Here is a 12,529-nt window from a genome sequence, read left to right on the forward strand (position 1 = left end):
GCATTTTCCCTGACATTCTGGAATTCCTGAAGCATTAAGCACAGAAGTAAAGGTAATGCATCTATACATGCAACAGCAGCACTGAAATTTCAGTTTTGTTCTACACATTTTCCCTGATACAACCCACTGCCTTCTTTGCCTCTTTGACCACCGTGGCACAGCCGAGCAGATGTTCCCACTGAGCTTGTCCCCTGTGAGGAGGTCTTTCTCCAGAGTGATCACAGCTAATTTATAACCCATCAAGGTATATGAAAAATTCAGATGGTTCCTAGTAGTATTAAGAGAGCTTCCAAGAAGAAATGCCTTTGGAATTCATCTGAGAACAGAACTGGCATTATCTGATATTTCAGTGCCACTCTGCCAGCAGCTGTTTAATATTTTCATATATGCCATTTGCCCTCACTAGAGCATTAGGCTTCCACTTTCCTGGTCTAATTACACAGGCTTATATTTTGATTTTTTTATATTTCAAGGTTAGTCATTCTCCCATAGGATCTGCTCGGCCTATTACTAAACTGATGTCACTTCAGTACCTACCTACAGAGGAAAACTAAAACTGAGCCATTTAAAGTGCTGCAGCAAGTCGTTTCAAGGAAAGAAACCAAAGCATTTATTTTCTGGTAAATCACAGCTATATTGAAGTCCAGCTACCAAGAAAAATATTGGAAATTGTAGCCTGGGCCACAAGTTGTCGTGTAAGATTCTTCCAATTCACCTTCCTCCTGTGACTGGGGGCACAAAAACCACTGTGCCCTAACTGGAGCTCTGCCCCTCCTGTCGTAACCATTCCATGTTTCACAAATAATCAAACACCCACCAGGACAAACACCAGCACTCAGATGTTTCACCCAGACACCAAAGAGTCAGGAAAATTTTGTCTCTTTCAGTAATGACCAGTAAAACTGGAAAATGGAGGTGGATTCACATCTGCGCGTGCTGCGTGCATGGGTACAACTGTGTTCAGCAACGTGCTCTGACGGTTCTGACACTGTAATGCTTCTCCTTTCCAAAAAATACTGAAACAGTTGGTGAGAACAGACATGGGATTGTGTCAGCTGTGATGAGAACGCTCGCCTGAGAGGTGTGAAAGCTTAATTATTTATTCAAAGCAGTAGGGCTTCAATGGGAGACCTGAGCAGGCTCTTCTCCCGCCTCTTCCCTCGCTCTCCAGAGCATGTTACAGGCATTTATCAGGGAAATGCAGGTTCACATCCTCCAGGAAATCAGACAACTCCGTCTGAGCACTTGCTCTACCCCAGCAGCACTTGACATCTCCACCTGTTGACTTTAACGCACATTTCTTTCTTATTTTTGTAAGCAATGCTTGCACAGAATAAAGTCATTTTGGGAGAGTGGAGCCTTTTCCTCCAGGAAAAATGTAACAAATTATGGCTTCATTCACCATGACTTACTTTTTGCTCAAATACCCACCTCAGAAGTCAAATTTAACCCTGCTGTTGCTGATTCTTTTTCCACTTTCTCCCATTAAACTAACAAAACTGGATGCACATTTATTAATCAAAATTAAGATCTGCTGGCATATCTGTTATGGAATTTGCAATCAAAAATAATTTTTAACTGATACAGGGTAGCCAAAAGGGAAACTTTGAAAGCTCCATGTTATCTCCATGAAATAGATGAACAACACAGGGCAATCAGTGGATGTTGTAAGTTCAGCTGTGTAAGCATGGGGAAAAAAGTGGACCCACTGTGAAAAACATTCTGAATAATTGTAAAATAATTGTAAAACAGAATCCCAGGAACTGCAGAAAAGGTCATGAATGATGCCTGTGAAAAGCCTCAACACATGCAGATGTTAAACACAATTTTTTTAACTGCAATATACAAGAAGTGCTCCTTCTGTTCAATTGGGACACAAAATGTTGGTGAAGAGGGAGGTAGGGAGGAAAAGGGGTAACTTCAGCACTGTAACAGAATAGGACTTGATATTTTCAAGGGAAATCAGCACAGAAGAGAAATGAGCCAGGAAAGTGGCTGGGAAAGATTAAGATTGGTGATCCAGAAAGACCCACATATATTTAAAGTGAACATCTGACCTGAGAGGGAGTAACTGCTCAAGGGAACAAAGCAGAGGAAAGGCAAGGGTAGGAAAATCACTCTGACTGATACTGAAATGCATCATGCTGCTCATTATTAGTTTCCAGCACGCCCTCCTGGGTGAACCCAAGTCAGCACCCAAACTTGGCAAAGCTTCAAACACCATTGTCTAAAGTTTGCTGCTGGACATAAAGCAGGAGCTTTAACTGCATCTTGGAATTTCCAGCAGGAGTGCTCCAGGCACTTGTTGCAGGGCAGTGGTGTCCACCCACGCAGACACCCACACCATCAAAAGACATGAGATGCTCCAGGTGCTGGGAGAAGTTTAATTGCAGAGCTCTCTCCAAACTAGAATTGCCTCCACAATTGCATACACAGCTTTTTCTGCTGGTTAGCATGAGCAGCTCAGCAAAAGATGAGTCCTTGCAAGCACTTGGCTCAGTGACCTCCCCACCACACTGCACCTTTACACCCTTCCACGCTCACAAATCCTGACTCACTGCAAGCACAGACCTCCAGCTTCCAGCCAGAGATGCACATTTGCTTCCTGCTTCCCCTGGAATTTTTCACAGTGCGTTGTTCCATGCGAGTTCACTCCACTGGTGTCCCTCAAAGACACCCACAGAGCTGAAATGGAACAGGCAATTCTGCTCAGCAGAAGTATCTCTCACCATTCACTAAGAAAAGTCACCTTCTGACTGCTATTCCATTGAGAAAACAGCACTCCTGTGTTGGTTTTCAGCTGCAGCATCCAGACCTCTTTCCCTTTTCCTTTTTCAAATCAAGTCGCTTTTAATTTCTCACCTGTAGACCATAAATGTCTCTTAACACATACTCAAGACCAGCTGATTGTGTAAGGATGAATATTTTTCTCATACACAAAGATATTAGATATAGTGGGGGTTTTTTTAACCGAGGTGTGAATTTGTTAGATTTTTTTTTTTCAGAAGTGCACTTAAGACCATACTTTGGAAATTTTATTCAGTCTGAATTTGCCTTGTTCTGTGAAAGCACTACGTTCATTTTCTTGTGAAACAAGGTCAACTGGCATCAATACCCTTTACAGAAAGTGAACCTACATAGCCAGCAAGAAAGCCAGCAAGCAAGAAAGATCACAAAAAAAAAAGTGATCACTAATCTGATCTTAGCCAGCCCATACCAATTGCTCTTTCTGCCTTGAAATTGTGGCACCAAAATTACAGCATTTTATTTCACTGCATGCTTAGCAACAGCATTTCACCCATCACCTTGAAAAAGACCACCGAGCAGGGGATGTTTGATTTAAGATTATGTGATAAAGCAAGTTCCAAGTCAATGCTGTAGGTCCAAAAATAAAATACAGGTTAAACATAGGTAGCTAAATTCAAAGTCAAATGCCTGTTAGATGGCAAAGTCTCCTTCTCATACCACCCTGCTCAAGGCAGTGCCCTCATTCTGACTTTCTGTCGCCTAATTCAAGCATTTGAATTATCCCTCTAAGGATCACATCACAGAACTTACCACTAAGTCTATTCAGGGTGCATTTCACTGGTCGTGGATCCTCAGTTTTCCACCTGGCAGCAGAAACAGCTGCCTCTCACTTTACTGTGAATCAGCATCAAATTGTGCACCAATAGATGTACTTTGCTCTATATTTGATGTTATAACTCTTCCAGCACACTGTACAAGGAGTTAAGTGGCTTCAGAAGTATAAATCTGTTTTTAGTGAAGAAATAACTGGGTAAATCTACAGAAAACATGGAAATTCTTATTATAAGAATAATTGCACACATATAAGATCATGTGTGCAAAAACCACTGAATTCTTTCACCACTCTGGATCAGATCTACCTATAAAATTTGGTAATCCTGCTGCACCCAATACCTCATAAACACCTCTTTTTCAAACAACATAATTTTCTGGTTCCCTAAAATGGAAATTAATCAAGAACTTCCGTAGTAACATAGAATTTAATTTTTTTTTTTTTAATTAAGGTTCTTCCTTTGTAGTCCCTAATATTGGACAGCTGCTACCAAGATCAGCAAGTATTCTGACTAACAGAGGCAGAAGAATTTTGGATTATTGTGATGTTTAAGGAATGTGGAGAATATAAAATTCTACACCTAGAAACCTACTTCTTTCAGACTGAGTTTCTGTCCCATGTACTGCACATCTGCCTTAGTCTGCAGGGCTGAAAAATCTGCTGCCATGAAGAAAATAATGTAATATTTTAATTATTCACTAAATACTTAAAAATACAACAATGTTGCCTTCATTGATCATCCTTGTTCTAAGAGTTTACTGTGACCATAAAGTTTTTTTCACTGCTGGAAAGAAGGATAATTCTTTTCACCAATTGCTTTGGTGGTGCTCTCTTGTCACAAAGGCTCCCACAGCAAATGAAGACTGAAGAACAAATTCTGTAATCTCTCTTGGTATTATTCAATAATGCACAAATAATTGGACATAAAGACAGTATTAGATCCACCTGAAAATTAGTATATGATGCAAGAAAGAACTAAAGAAGGGTTGTTTTTTTATTGACTGTGGCATCTTTCACAGAAATCTTCACTGGTGGGGACAGAAATACTGTCAGGTTCAAAAAAAGACATGCACACACATATACATAGCAATTATTTTTAAAAGTACAAATGAAACAAGCATTTTAAAAATGGCTTTTTAGGTATTTTAGGAAGGCATTTAGGTATTTATTTGTGAATGTTATGAAAACATCACTGTCATTATTCACTGACACAAAATAGTGTAGGAGCAACTTTTTTTGTTTGTTTGTTTGGCTTGGGTTGTTTTCTTTAAATCTAAGAGGTTTTTTACAGTTCATGCCCAGCTCAGCCAGTTATTTGCCTACTGCTTGTGGTGAATGGTTTGTGGTACAGCTTGAAAGGAGCAGGGGCTCTGAAGATAGGAAACCCTTTTTTAAATACTCCAATCCTCTTTTTAGATCAGGGTGAGGGTCCCTGTGGCTGGAGCTCGGCAGGGTTATATCCTGAACTGCTATTTCAATTTACATCCTCTACAAATGACAGAACCCCTCTATTCATTCTGTGTTTTGCCCAGCAAGGCTTCACCTTTATTTTTTTTTTTATTTATTTTACCATTTTTCATGTGTTTAACTCTGCTTCCTTTCTTCTAGATCCTCTGCAGAGCAGTAATGTACCTTTTAAAACAGATAAATTCTCATGCTGCTAAGGTTATACCTTTTGCATTTATTGCAAAAGTATGAGGAAAGCTGGGCTGAGCTGAAAGACTTTTACTATGCAGGGCTTGATTTTTAGTAATGTGGCACAGCTCACAACTGTAAAACTTCAGCATTCCAACAGCATTTGGTTCTCCTCATATGAATGGTTTCATAGATTATAACTCAGAATTTATGCAGGTGAAGTTAATTTCAACACTGGTGAATAAGATTTTTCTCCCATTTAAATTGTTTTTCTTAAATAACCATCCTCATTTAAAAAGGAAAAATTCCCTGAATCTGGTCTCTTTAAGACTCTTTTCTAACTGTGCTCAGAAGACATATTTCCATATGAAAAGGTAAATCATCATTTTCTTATTATATTGATTTTCCACTTACTGTGACGGCAAAGATTTTCAGTCTTCCTAAAAAGAAAATAAAGAAGGATCAAAGTCAACACATTTTTATAACCTGATGAATATTTTCCACACTGAATCACTCAAGAAATTAAAACCAACAGTCTACAGCATTTAAAATCATGGTGTGAACGCACCCCAGTGTACAAATGCTGCACTCCTAACCATTTAAATTCATTAAGTTCTTGGCAGCCCTATCTTATGTGTGCATATGTTTAATTTATTTGTACTGACAGAGACTCCACTTCAAAATACTCCACCAGATAGGGATCATGAGATGGTATCAACAGTGATTCGCTGGATCTTGTCACAACTTAGACAAGGTTTTCATCCCTTTTGACAATTTTTCCAAGAACAAGTAAACAGGAAATGAGAATTACTGCATCCAGCTTTCCCTCAGCTACACTGATGGAAACCCTGCACAGAGGACGAGCAAAATTATTTCTGTTGGCCAATATATACTCAAATAATGAGCATTCAATCTAGCAAATTCAAAAAAAAACCACCACAAAAGCCACACCTGCAGGTAAAAACACTGCTGTCAAAAAAGGAGCATTCTGTTACCACAGAAGCCTCCCTGCAGAAAATGTGTTAACAGACTCAAAAGACAAAGTGACTGCTTCCTTTGCAGGGAGCCACGCTATCCATGACTTCCCAGCAGCAGCACAAGTTCCACCAGCAGACGTGGAATCACCAGGACAGCTCAACCAGTCGTAGCTGCACCACCACCCCAGAGCTGCTGCCCCTGCAAACTTTGCCCCAAGACAATCCTTTAACACGGGGTTATGGGTGGCTGTCACATTCAACCCATCAAACATGACAACCCATCAAACTCCTTGGAGAAAATATTCCTGGATATCCAGGACGCCTTAGTCTACCTTAGTAGACTTCAAGACAATAATCAGAAGTACCTTTTAAGCCATGCAAATGGAAAAATATCTGTGATACCTTTCACGAGGCATCTCTCCTAAAATATTTTTCAAATATTAACACCTCTCATTTGAGGCCCGTCCCATAAGAAACCACAAAGCAGTGCTCAAATAAGGAACTGATATCAGAGCTTCTCATGGTTATTAAAAGATATCCTAGCTATAACTGAAGTCAGGGAGCTACAATCAAGATGATCCTTATTAAAATAAACTAATGAGATTCGACAGAATATGAATTTAAGCCTAAATACCAACAATGTCACAAATGAAATATATTAACTGAAAACTGTTGCATTTGATTTGAGGCCCTATCATGCAAAACGAGAAAAGAGGTCACCCTAGACCTTCAGGGAATCTGTTCTTACAGAAATTTTAATTTTGTTCACAACCCCTGGGAAGCAAAGATAATGAACTGCCTCGCTCAGAGATGTAAGAGGTGTACCAGTCACACACTGACAGCATCATGGTTCATGTTACCTCATCTACCTACACGGAATATTCAGCTGAAAAGAGCAGTGATAATGGGGACTAGACAGCGTGCTCCTTTACTCACACTGGAAATCCTGCTTCAATAGGCCTGAGCAAGTGTTAATAATTTCCCCAGAATGAGTGGGACACCAACCCTGTCTCTTGTTTCAGTCACATGCAGAAGGAACGGGGTTTGTACATTGCTAAGTGTAATACAAGAGCTCCTGACAGAGAGTGGAAGCTGTAAAATAAGGTAGGGTGAGCCAGTAACTCTTTAAAGGAGTCCCTGAGTCACCTCCTGACAGAAACTTGTAAATGCAGATGTCTGAGCCTTTTGGATGCAGTGGGAATGCCAAAAACATTCACCCATCCAAACCTGGGACTACATGCGCAAACCCAGGCCATCCCACACGCTAACAGAAAGCAACCCAAAAGTGTGACAGTGTCAGTCCAACACACTCCTGGGACAGCTGGCCTCACAGTGTGAGCCTCGAGGGCTCTGCCTCTGCACACCAGCTGGTTTTGTGCCCTGCTGTCCACTGCCTTTCTGGCAGCCAAGTGGCTACTGGCTCCTGCGTGGGGTCCACGATCCAAACTCCTCCAAAGCTAAAATCCTTGGAGGCACTGCTGTTTGAGTTTACCTACAACTCCCCACATTTCCACATGCCTCAGAAAACACCACCCAGCGCAAGAGAAGTGCTCTGCAATGCTGCAAGCCCTGCAGCACCATCCCAGCCCAAAGGCACAGAGCTGGTCCCAGCACAAGCCAGGACCAGACACCAGTTACCCAAGGCCTCTGGCACAGCCTCTGCCTGCAAAGCAGGCGCTTGGGAATGTGCCACTGGAAAGCTGAGCTGCCTCTTTTTACACTGGGACAAGCAGTTGGTTAGAAGCTGCACTCAGATTGCTCAGTGGATGTTTTGAAAAATGGCCAAAATCTTGTCTTCAGAGTTTCGGTGCTGCTTGGGAGGACGTGCAGTAGCAAGCAAAGAAACCTATTTCTCGTGGCTTGGGTTGCCTGGTAGTTCAGTGATAAAAAGTGTCTTCTTCTGTCTGAGTGGCTTGAAAGATGGTAGCACAGTCAGTTTAGCAGCGTTTTGTTGATGATGGTCCAACACTGAGCAAAAACTTGCTCAGTTTTCCACATAAAAATATCATTCCCTGGACTCTCTTCTAATTTTGAGAGCGCCCCAATTGCCTAAAATCACATGGTTCATGATATTAAATACCAAAATACAGATTGAAAAATGTCACCTAATCTGTGTGGGAGACTACCTGTGATCTTTGTGGGATGATACAATCCCCACACACAGAGAAATCCCTGACTTTCCAGCAGTCACAGCGGACATTCACTGGCAGTTTCTGAGGCTCAGCTGCCATTGCAGTCATTTGTGTAACTTTAAAAAACGAGTGTGCAAAAGAAAATCAAGTCATTTACAGGAACTGATGGTTTTCTTTCCACTTATCTGAAAAATCAGTGTTTAATACAGCAGAAGTTGGTAGTTTGCCTTTAAAAGTATCTTATCCACTGCTGAACTTGTTCAGTTCAAAGATTGCCTTCAATATTTTCCTTTTATCACTTTCTAAAACTGATTTCTGCTACCTAATGGAATAAAACTTGCTCGTTTCTGGGGTATGCAGAGCAGGAGCACTCATGACACCCATGAGATCTGCAGTAGGTACGGTGAAAATGCAAAGTATTTTGCTAATTTGAGTGCGGGTGGCAGAAAATTTCCTGCTTCTGCCTTAAACACTCTTCATTACAAAGTCTTGCTCCTCATCTTCCTTCTTTTCTTCCTTCTTGGCTTCTTGATCACACTCCACTTCTGTCCCACGAATTCGCCTCCAGGGTCTATCAGGAAAACAGAAACATAATTAAGAGCAAAACATTCTGAGCTTACAGAAGATGAGAAAACACACTTAGCCTGGCACGTGGAAGAGGCCCAGCTTCTTGTGAGATGCAGCATGAGCAGCAAAAGAATTCTCAGAAAAGCCTGGACACAGCCCAACTTGCTAATAAGTCAAATCAAATTCCAAGGCAAGGCAGAGATAACACAGATCAGAAGACAAAAATCAATGAATCTTCTGGAGAGAGCTGTGTAAAGATTGCGTGATGAAGTGCTAAGTCAAAAGTGTGTTTATATGAAAATGGTTCTCCTCATTCAATCAGGCGAAATGGAGACCATGCAAATTCCTTTCACAGAGCCCATGCATCTGTCTCCAGAGAAAGTGATGGTAGAAGAGAGATAATCTGCATTTTTTTTGCGAACTTTTTTTTTTTTTTGGCGCTCCATTTCTTAAGCAGTAGAAATGAGAATACTGTGAAAAAGGAAAAGATTGTGTAGCCAGGAGTATTAACGAGCTCTCACTGAAACCTGACAACCAGTCTGAAGAAAACAACCTCATAGTGTAAAAAGCCCAACTTGTAAAAAAGAAAGAGAAAACACTGTAGACTGAGAATCTATAAATAATCTCAAATGGAAAGCTGCTGTTCAGCTGGCATAAAATAATTTCCTTTCTTTTCAGTCAGTTTGGAAAACCAGTGTTTTAATATATTTTCTTTTGATTACATAATTGTTGAATGGGTGTTGCTTGGTTTGTCACCATATTTGTATTTCTCTTCTGTGTTTTTCATTCTTTTTCAGTAAAAAATTTGCATGAATGTGTAGGGTTGTTTCCAGAAAAAAAAAAAAAAAATAAAAAGAGTATGTTCTGCTGCCTTTTTTTTTCCCTGTAGGTTTCAGTAGCTTCTTACCAGTGACTCACAGTGTCCACCCTGCTGAAATTTCCAGGCAGAGGAAGTGCATAGCTCACATTTTTCATTATATTATTAGCTTTTACCTGACATATTCCTCAGTGGGATCAAGTGTGCTTGGTTTCTGCTGCCTGAATCCTTCCCTTTTCCTGGATTCAGAGTGAGCACCTCCCTGCAAATGAAATTCACGGTGAGTGGCCATGGGCAGAGTGAAGGAGGGGATGTCTGGGGTGCCTTGGGGACCAGCATCACGCAGCAGATCCATTACTGCTCTGCAAGATCCCCGCAGGAAGAGTGATGGTGAAACTTGAAGACAACTGGCCACAAAAGAGGGCTGAGAACCTAAAAGCAGTTGCAGAGAGAAAATGGACTATACATCTCTCACAGGACAGAAATCTTCCTGCAGGAAGATGTGCCTGGCAGTGTTTGCTAACTCCTGATTTTTCTGACAAATCCTAAATGCGTCTCGCTGTGTCGCTGAGGGACTCTAATTTTTATATCAGTTGTGTATGTTTATGGTTTTATCCCCTTTTCCTCCCCTCTGCCTCCCAAAAAACCCTCACAGGCACCAAGTACCATGATCTGAAAATTTTTAAGAATTTCAGGATGGCAGGACTTTTATGAGCTTTAAAAGCAAGTCGCGCAAGAAGAGAGCAAGCCAAAATCAAACAAGTGATGAACCTGTTAAAAACAAAACCCTGAAACTCTTCCTCTCATGCTCTTTAGGTTTATCTGGAAGATTATGCTTTAGCTGCTGTTTTCCCAGTATCCTTCCCCTGAAAGCCTGAATAGTAGCCAGTTTTAAGTGGCACCAGTGGGAGTTTCCAAAACCCTTTTTCATCATAGTCCAGTGAATAACACTAGCTTTTGCAGAGAGTGTCATCTTTGCATCCATTTTAAAAAGAAAAATTCAAAAATCTTTCATAAAATGATACTGAATGTTCATTTTTTGAGTTGTTGCTGTGGTCTGAGGTGCCAGGAATAACAATCAGCAGGCCTGTGAAGTTGCCCGTCGTGACAGTGCTCCTAGGTAAAAGCAAACCTCGTATCCGTTCATCTTATCTGAGCTGGGTTTAAGCAAACAGCTTTCACTCTGCACCCTTTCATGGTCAGATACTGGGAGGGGAATAAAAGGAAAAAGTCCAAACTATGCTTGGAAGAAAGGCAATAAACATCCTTGATCACTATTATAGATACAGTTAGTTAATGCCTCCCGAAGATGATGGATGTGCACGGAGTAGTGCTCTGCATGTGGAGCAGCTCTTCAGCTGGAGTTAACTCCACATCACTCAAAAAACCCTCCACGGGATTGATACAGAAACATCACTATCAAGATATGCAGATTAGGCCTGCAAAAGTGTCAGAACTGTATGAAATAAGGGGGTTTTTTTTAACCTCTGTTGAGTGCTAATCAGGCAAGTTCCTCTGAGACAGTGCACTAGCTCATGTCATGCTGAGCAGAGCTTTCGGTTTTAAACCAAAATTCCTGCAGAATTGTATCTATCTCATCAAACAAAGCTTATAAATTAAAATTCATCTTATTTTGAACCTATGCCTTTGCTCTACAAAACTATAACATCTCTCTAGTGCTTAATACATGGAAACACACATATTGCCCCAAAATGACATTCCTCTAGCCCCACATCTGGCTCAGCAATATTCAGCTGTGGGGGCCTGAAGGACCACTATGGAAAAGCTAGCAGAAAATCAGGTTTCCCCAGATACATCCCCTTGGTATCCAGCAGCTCAACACCGCTATATTATCTGGTCTTAAAACCACCAAGGGTGCCAGAGTTAATTTTAAGATTTACCAGAAGCCTTTATACTAAGACTTTGTGATGTTTCATCCTCTTCATTACCTGCACCTGACTTATAACTGGAAAAAACACAGTGAAAAACCACACAGGTTCACTTTGTGGGGTGGTTTTGCTGTTTCTTTTGGTTTACTCTGTCTAATAAACCAAAAAGAGGGCTCCTAAACCAAAAATAGGGCTCCTAAAAGACTTACTGACCCAAACCCCACAGCACAGGGTGTAGATGAGCTGGAGTCTCTCAGCCCAAACCCGCTGCAAATAAAACGAGTAAACAACCCAAAGAGGCGTCCTGGGGAAATAAACATCATGAAACATGACAGCAGTGAAAAAACTCGGCAAAATGCCCATTTTGGGTCACTTTCACTGCGCTGGGGGGGGGGGCTCCAGCTCTCCCAGCAGCATCTCGCCACGGTGGGGAGGGACGGGGTGGGGGCAGCGAGGCGAGAAGGGCCCCGAGGATGGGAACGGGAGGGGGACGCCGTCCCAGGCCCGCTCTGTCGGGTGTCCCCGGAGCGCTGTGCCGAGGCACCGCCGCCTACATCCCGCCCCAGAACCCACCTGCATCCCGCCCCACATCCCGCACCCCACATCCCACATCCCGTCCCACATCCCGCACCCTTCGTCCTGCATCTCTCATCCCTCATCCCACATCCCGCACCCCGCATCCCTCATCCCGTCCCACATCCCACACCCTTCGTCCTGCATCTCTCATCCCTCATCCCACATCCCGCACCCCGCATCCCTCATCCCGCCCCACATCCCGCACCCCTCATCCCTCATCCCTCATCCCACATCCCGCCCCCCATATCCCGCATCCCGCCCCGCATCCCGCACCCCTCATCCCGCATCCCTCATCCTGCATCCCCCATCCCGCACCCCTCATCCCACATCCCACACCCCGCATTCCTCATCCCGCC

The 12,529-nt window shown here is 42.3% G+C and overlaps 1 long non-coding RNA gene across 1 annotated transcript; it reads right to left on the reverse strand.

The window, feature by feature from the left end:
• Positions 1-8,819: 8,819 nt before the first annotated feature.
• On the reverse strand, positions 8,820-11,896 carry LOC138103784 (uncharacterized). Its single transcript, XR_011147853.1, has 3 exons — positions 11,811-11,896; positions 9,885-9,970; positions 8,820-8,895 (listed from the first exon to the last, which is right to left on the reverse strand). It is a non-coding gene; the product is annotated as an uncharacterized lncRNA (long non-coding RNA).
• Between the last annotated feature and the right edge of the window lie 633 nt (positions 11,897-12,529).

This window comes from Aphelocoma coerulescens, assembly GCF_041296385.1.
Source record: "Aphelocoma coerulescens isolate FSJ_1873_10779 chromosome Z unlocalized genomic scaffold, UR_Acoe_1.0 ChrZ, whole genome shotgun sequence".
NCBI classification, from domain to species: Eukaryota; Metazoa; Chordata; class Aves; order Passeriformes; family Corvidae; genus Aphelocoma; species Aphelocoma coerulescens.